Here is a 7505-nt window from a genome sequence, read left to right as displayed (position 1 = left end):
TGTACTGTAAACCCCCTTGAACCACCCTCAACTAGGCCCAGATTTTCAGCAAACACAATCACCTTGGTTATTGATGCATTTCCTAGTGAATAAAGGGGATGCGGGACGGGAGCAACAGGAGGGCGGTCAGAGTAGGAGAGCAGCAGAGGGGGCTTGAAAATTCTGCAGAGGCAGGAAATCAGAGTGAGAAATCTTCAGGAAAGAAACAAAACCCCCCCCAAGAGTTCTGAGAGCCGCAGTGTGTGGAATGGCCTCGGGTAAGTCTTTTGGGATATCAAAGGAAAAAGTGAGTCTATTAGGCTGGAGGGCTTAGGGACACATGTGCAGCAGACCCTTGAGAATGCTGGTATTATTCCATTTGTTCCTCACAGGGAGATATTTATTGCTGTCATGTTATAAATGGGAAACCCAAGGATTAGAAAGTTAAGTAACCTCCCCAAGATGACTCAATAGGTAAGAGGTGGAACTGGGTCTGTCTGACTGGAGCTGAGTAAATCTAGTTAGGTGGTCAGTGCTCTGAACACTTCTTCCTAAAACTCCAAACTCCCAGGCCTCCCAGGACACCGTGTTGCACTGCACTCTGGCCTAATCTGGAGGCTGAATAAAGTGACCCCAAACCCAAACCCTCCCATCACATCCGAATCCAATCCCAGCCAGGGCCTGGGACTTTCCACTCCAGAGAACAATCCCATTGGCTTCCCCACCGTGTCCACCCTGTTTTCAACAAGAGCCAGTGCTTCAGGGTTCCTGTGACCACCCTGCCCTTCCCCACCTGGTGGGACTGGGCCCTCAGATCAGGAGCTGGGAGAGCCTGGGATCAATCCAGTGATCAAATTCTGCCTCAAGATGGGGCGCTTCTCCCCAGAGCCTGTGCTTGGCTGTGAAGCTCAGAGCTAGTCTCATACACTTCATGACTTCGCTGACCCTCAGCCTTGCACAGGAGAGGAAAAGCAAGACACACAGGCAAAACCAGGGTCACGGGGAATATCAGGAACCGAGACGGGCCCAACCCACGGCGTGTGTTCCTGCCTCTCTCCCTCTCACTCTGCCAATGCAGAGTCAAAATCGTCTGTGTACGCTGAAAGTTTCTCCCTTAAAAAAATCATACTTTCTTGAGAAAAACTGTGCCACCTGATTTCTCTTTCAAATTCTAAAAGAACAGGCTTGATTTTACCACCCCAGGTCTCCAAGGGGTGAGGACAATTAAGCTCATTAGTCCCCTATCTGCTGGGATTTGCCATCTATATTTTGCACATCTCACAAATACACTCTCCGGCCTGGAAGGATGCTGAGTCGCAGTTCCCTCTGGCGCTGGCAGAGAATTTAATCCTTCCAGCATCAGCAGAGCCTTGCCTTAGGAGATTAGGCAGGTCAGATAAAAATTAATCGAACGTGAAGCACTTTCTCCTCATGTTAATTGCAAACCCGGTTTGGAGCCTCACATTTGCAAGAAGCTTTTGTGATAATTAATCATGTACTTTACGGGAGGGCAGCTGTGGAGACAGCTTGGTCCACGTCCCTGGCTTCAGGGCATGCCCGTGAGTCTCTCCTGAGGTGACTCACAGATGCCTAGCTCACGCCCATCTCCGTGGAGCCTGTGACCTTTGTCCATTAGCATCTGTCACCTGAGATGACTTCACTAACCGTCAGAGCCACTTCTTCTGGGGCCCTACAGCTTGCAGATCCAACTCCAGGCTGCTCTGCTTACGCCACCCGTAACTGTTCCCAAGCTGCTGGCTACCTTAAAAGGTCACTTCGGAGCCTCTGCACATCCCACACACTTCCTGCTGCTAACAAATGAACCTAAGCTTATCATGGCCACTTGGAAGATAATTAAAAACTGGGGCCTGGAGGGGCCTCAGCGGGCGATTAGGTTCCTGGTTACCAGCCCCCCTCCGTAAGGAACCATCTGGACTTCGTTCACATCCGCTGAACTGTCAACCTTACTTTGAACCCTACAAGTCTGGAAAATCACAGGGTGGGAGCAGGGGCAGAGGGGACAGTGGGACCCAGTGGAGGGAGCCCTGGCTTTGGATCCAGAAGGTCTTGAGTTTGAATCCTGCTCTGTGACCCTCTAGCTGAGTGGCCTTGGGTAAGTTATTTAACCTCTCCAGGCTTGAGGGTCCTCATTTGTACAGTGGAGACACTGCTACCTGCCTCACAGGGTGGTAGTAGACGAGATAAAGTGCCTAAAAACAAATGACAGGGGTGAACTACGGTTATCCATGTTGCTGAGCCAGCTCTGCACCCTGCCCTTCAGAACTAAAGTCAGGCTTCAAGCCCAGCTCCCTCTGTCGGTGTTAGTGAGGTGAGCCAGGTCTACCCCCTTTAAAACCTACACTCCCTGTCTGCATACTAGGGGTGCACCCCACTATTTTTCAGCCTTTCTGCAATGGAAGAGGCTAAGCGGAAGTCCCAAGGTTCTGCTTGGCCAGAGGTTAATTTTCCTCAGAGCCTACAAGCGCTGGGTAGGGAGCCCCACAGGAAGACCTGAGGAAAAGGAAAGGCTTTGGGAGCCTGAGAGTGGAAGTAGGGGACCCAGGATGGCAGGGACAGAGGGAAAGGGAGCTCCTCAACCCCCAGAAGCAGCTTTCTTGACCAGTCTATACCGTCCCTTCTGGAAAATGACAGAGTGCTCCTGCCTTTCAGCTGGCTTTTATTGGGACCTCTGGGTCTGTGGCACCTGGGATGTCTCTGGGGCCTTGGAAATCTGTTGTATTTCCTCATGAAGGCCCCAACCTTGGGATCTTCAACTCAGGAGCGGACCCTGGCCAAGGCCTCTTCACAGCCAGTTCCCAGGAGTCCTCTGCCTCTCTCCCCTTCCTCCAGCAGGAGCCCAGAAAGGACCCTTCCAAAGGCAAAACCTTCAGCTCCAAAGGAGAGAACAGTGTTCATTGTCCTCCCAGTCATCTCTCTCCACGATTCCAGAAGGCAGCGCAGCAAAGCAGCCCCAGAGACCTGCAATCAAATGGCACTTCCAAACTGTGTGACTCTGTGCGGGGCACTCAACCCCTCTGAGCCGCAGTTTCCTCCTTTGCAAAATGACAAGAATAGTAGTACATAATGAGATTGCCATGATATGTCCATGAGATAATGCATATAGCAGGGCCCAAGGTAAGTATTTGGCTATTATTTCACTGGGTGGGAAAATCTGAGAGGAGGGAGCAGAGTCATAGATAGCAAGCTACAGAGCAGGGAGCACAGGACTGAGAATCAGAAAATCTGGATTCAAATTCAGTTCTGCTGCTTATTAGCCATGTGTCCTTAGACAAGTCACTTGATGCCCACCTAGCGGGAAGGACAATACATCTCCCAGAGCAGTCGTGATCACACATGTGAAAGCACAAAATGGTCAAGGGCTGCCATACGTTAAGCATTATTTTATAGACTCAGAATGTTAGAGAGGCAAGAGACCTTGGAAATCATCTTCACAAGGGCATGCACCATGCTTTATGTAATGTCACATCCCTCCAGCACAGAGCTTGGTGCATAATCTAAGCTCAGTAAATGTTTATTTTTGAATTAATAGATTTAGCCCAATGCTTTTCGCTGTATAGAGGAAAAACTCCTGAAGCATAGAGGTGACGAGACACTAGTGGAAGAGGTGAAGCTGGTCCCAGGTCTCCAGTTTCCTGCCTCCTAGTTCACATTCCAGAAAATACCACCCTCAGTACCAGAAGCACTCCCACTGCCCATTCTCATCCATCCCAGCTTATAGCGCTCAGCGTGTGGGTCATTCATCTCCAAACCCAACCCTCTAGAAAGCAAGGCTAGTTAGAGCCTTGAGAGGCTCCCAGCAAAGCCCTGATTGCGCCATCTCAAAATCCATTTTCAGAGAGCCCCAAGGCACCCTGCCAATTTTGTTGGCACTAAGTTTGGGAGTTAAAAAAACAGTCATTCCCACCTTACCTGGAGCTGGTGGAGTTGCTGCAGTCCTGGTGGACAGCCATTCATTTCTCGAACACCAGGCTTTGTGAAACAATAGAAATATGAATGCTTACGTGGGATTTGGAGAAACAGGAAGAGGGCTGCAGGCAACGGAAAATAAAAAGATGCCCATTCAGAAAGTCACAAAAGATCCTCAAACCAGTGATGGAGTCACACTATGCCCTGGGGAAGACAAGCCATTCCCATGAACACAGGCCACAGCCCAACTCGCATGTTTTTCTGCCTCCGATCACCTCCAGTCAGGAACCTGTCAGACACCAAGAGTTAGCAAACCAGTCACCTGGCCGAGGTCACGCCAATACCCGCCAGGCCACCAAAGCCAGACTCTCTGCTCTGTGTTTACAGAGACTTTCAAAGCACGACTCCATGGGCTTGAGTCATGGCAAATTTAATCAGGATATGAAAATTGAACCATATTGGTTGCATGTTGTTGCTACTTTAGAATAAGTATGCTGTGCATTTGGGGAAGCTAGGAGACCTAGGCTATGGCATTTTGAAAGATAGAGCTTTTTCTACCCAGGGTCTTATCAATGTCTTATCAGGCCTCTGTCCCAAGGTCTGGGCCAATGCTCATCAAAGTGTGGTCAGAAGACCTATTGTATCAGACTCTCCCAGGGAGCTGGTTCTGGGCCTCACTCTGGTACCTAATCAGAAACTCTGTGGACAGGGACCTGGGATATTCAAAACCCCAGGGGACTGAAATTTGATTACTGGTCTGCATTTCACTTACCCTAAGAGTTGGTGCTGTCTCACTAAGTGCCCGAGGAGGAGGGGATGGCACTTCTGCAGGGCGATCCCAGGCTCCCACTGTACCACCCCACAGGCAAGAGGACTTCAATTTGGGTTCGGCTTCATGGGTGACTGCAGAAGTGGGATGCTAAGAGATTTGGGGAGCCACACTAAGAGCCCCATTCTGAGCATGAAGTCAGGGGAGACAAACAGTGTGGGGGTGTATCTCAGGAACCTCCCCACCAGAGTGTCGGTGCCCAATACATGGTGGGGACAGGACCCATGGGGTACTTTGTATATCAGAAAGAACAATGGTGATGAGAGTAACCATTCCCTAGAGACCAACTGTTTTGGCCTTGAATAAATCCCATGGTTTCATGAATAATCCAATGAAGTGGAGGTCTCCCAAAAAGACCACCCTGCTGAGGAAGGGCTGGGCTAAATTTAATTTTATTAAAAAAAATAAAGAAATGCGTCAGTTCTTGCACCTCAATGTCACAGAGAAATTTGTACCCATTACATAGATAATATACACATCAAAAAAAATCATAAACTATATTTCTGCTTGGCTTACGTGAAGTCGTCACTAAGGCTGTGAGATTATAAAAGGGATCACTTGACTCTGACTCCCAGCTTCCCAGCATGAACTTGGCAAGTCCAGACCCACTTCAGCTCAGCACTTATATGTATGTGACGAGCGTCATTGCCCTTTGTCTGAGATGGCTCTAATTTACACACTAAGGAAAAGAGCAACCAGGATTGAGCTTGCTATTGTACAAGTACATAGCTCTTTCTATTAACATATGAGTGCATTTCCCAGCACATGTTCTGTGGAATATTAATCTTCTAAGATGTTCCTAAGAGTTTCTTGGCCAAATGGGTATGGGAAACATTGCATATTTTATTCCTTTCTACCCAAGATTCACAAAGCAATATCAACAGCTCTGAGAAAGTTTTCAGTGAAGAAAAGTAGTGGGCACCTACCTGCTGGTACCTCTTCCCCCCTAGTTTTCTAACAGCATTCTGGTTTTCCTTTGGAGAAACAGTCCCTCCCTCCCACTCACCTCAACCCTGAATTTCATGTGGTCTTGTTTGTTGAGACCATTCAGTGACAATGCAGCCTCATCCGCAACACACGCACAGACACATATACACGCACTCCTACCGACAGGCCCCCAGCCCAATATGATATCCAGCACAGAAGTACAAACACACAGATTGTTGGAGGTGAGTCTCTCAGATCACAGCACCATTAAAAACAGTCCTTGAGTTCCTGTTACTAAGATTCCTGAGTCTTTCCCATATTGTATACTTCCAGAGATTTCACCAGTCAGCTGTTCCCTTAATTCCTATGAGCTATCTAGAATTATTCCAATAATTGCCCTATCTCAATCTCTGTTGCTTGCAACCAATACACTCTAGATGATGTAAGAAAACTGTTTTCTACATGCAAAAAAGTGAAAATGGATCCTCATCTTACACCACATACAAAAATTAACTCAAAACAGATCAAAGACCTAAACATAAGAGTTAAGATTATAAAACCCTTAGAAGAAAACACAGAGGAAAGCTTCATAACATTGGATTTGGCAGTAATTTCTTAAATATGACACCAAAACACAGGCAAAAAAGAAAAAAATAGATAAATTGGACTTCATCAAAATTAAAAATGTTTATGCATCAAAGGACACTGTAAGCAGAGTGAAAAGGTAACCCACAGAATGGGACAAAATGTTTTCAAATCATGTCTAATAAGGGATTAATATCCAGAATATATAAAGAACTTCTACAGTTGAACAACAAAAACACATAACCCAATTAAAAAATGGGCAAAGGACTTGAATAGACATTTCTCCAAAGGAAATACACAAATAAGCACATCAAGAAATGCTCAACATGACCAATCATTAGGTAAATGCAAATCATAACCACAATGAGATACCACTTCTCACTAGTAGGATGGCTATTATAAAACAAAAACCAGAAAATAGAAAGTGTTGGCAAGGGTATGGAGAAATCAGCATCCTTGTACGTTGCTGGTGGGAATGTAAAATGGTGCAGCTGCTGTGGAACACGGTATGGAGATTCCTCAAAAAATTAAAAATAGAATTACCATATGATCCAGCAATTCCGCTTGTGGGTATATTTACAGAAGAATTGAAAGCAGGGACTCAAACAAATATTTGTACATTCATGTTCATAGCAGCACTTTTCATAATAATCAAAATGTGGAAGCAACCTGAGTGTCCTTTGATGGATAAATGGATAAAGAAAATTTTGGATACATTTATGGATACACCATTTTTCCTTTTGGGGAACCTCTCCCTCTCTCTCACTCACCTTAGAGAGGAAGTGGTTCCCCAAAGGAAACTGTATCAACATTATAAAGGAATGAAATTTTGACACATGCTACAATGTGGATGAAACTTAAAGACTTTATGCTAACTAAAATAAACTAGGCCCAGAAGAACAAATATTGTATGATTCTACTTTTATGATGTACCTGGAGTAGTCAAATTCATAAAGATAGAATGTAGAATGGTGGTCACCAGAGGATGAATGGAAGGGGGATGGGGTATTATTGTTTAATGGGTACAGAGTTTCAGTTGGAGAAGACAAAAAAGTTCTGGAGATGGATAGTGGTGATGGTTGCACAACAATGTGAATGTACTTAGTGCCACAGAACTGAACACTTAACAATGGTTACAATGGTAAATTTTATTTTATGCATTTTGTACCACAATAAAAGAAAGAAACCTACTTCACTTTCTTTAACCTAATTTCCCCTGAATGTATTTGACCATGGAATTCACCCTTTTCATCAGAAT

The sequence above is a fragment of the Equus quagga genome, chromosome 16 (assembly GCF_021613505.1).
Source record: "Equus quagga isolate Etosha38 chromosome 16, UCLA_HA_Equagga_1.0, whole genome shotgun sequence".
Classification (NCBI taxonomy): domain Eukaryota; kingdom Metazoa; phylum Chordata; class Mammalia; order Perissodactyla; family Equidae; genus Equus; species Equus quagga.
Note: the sequence above shows the minus strand (reverse complement) of the source record.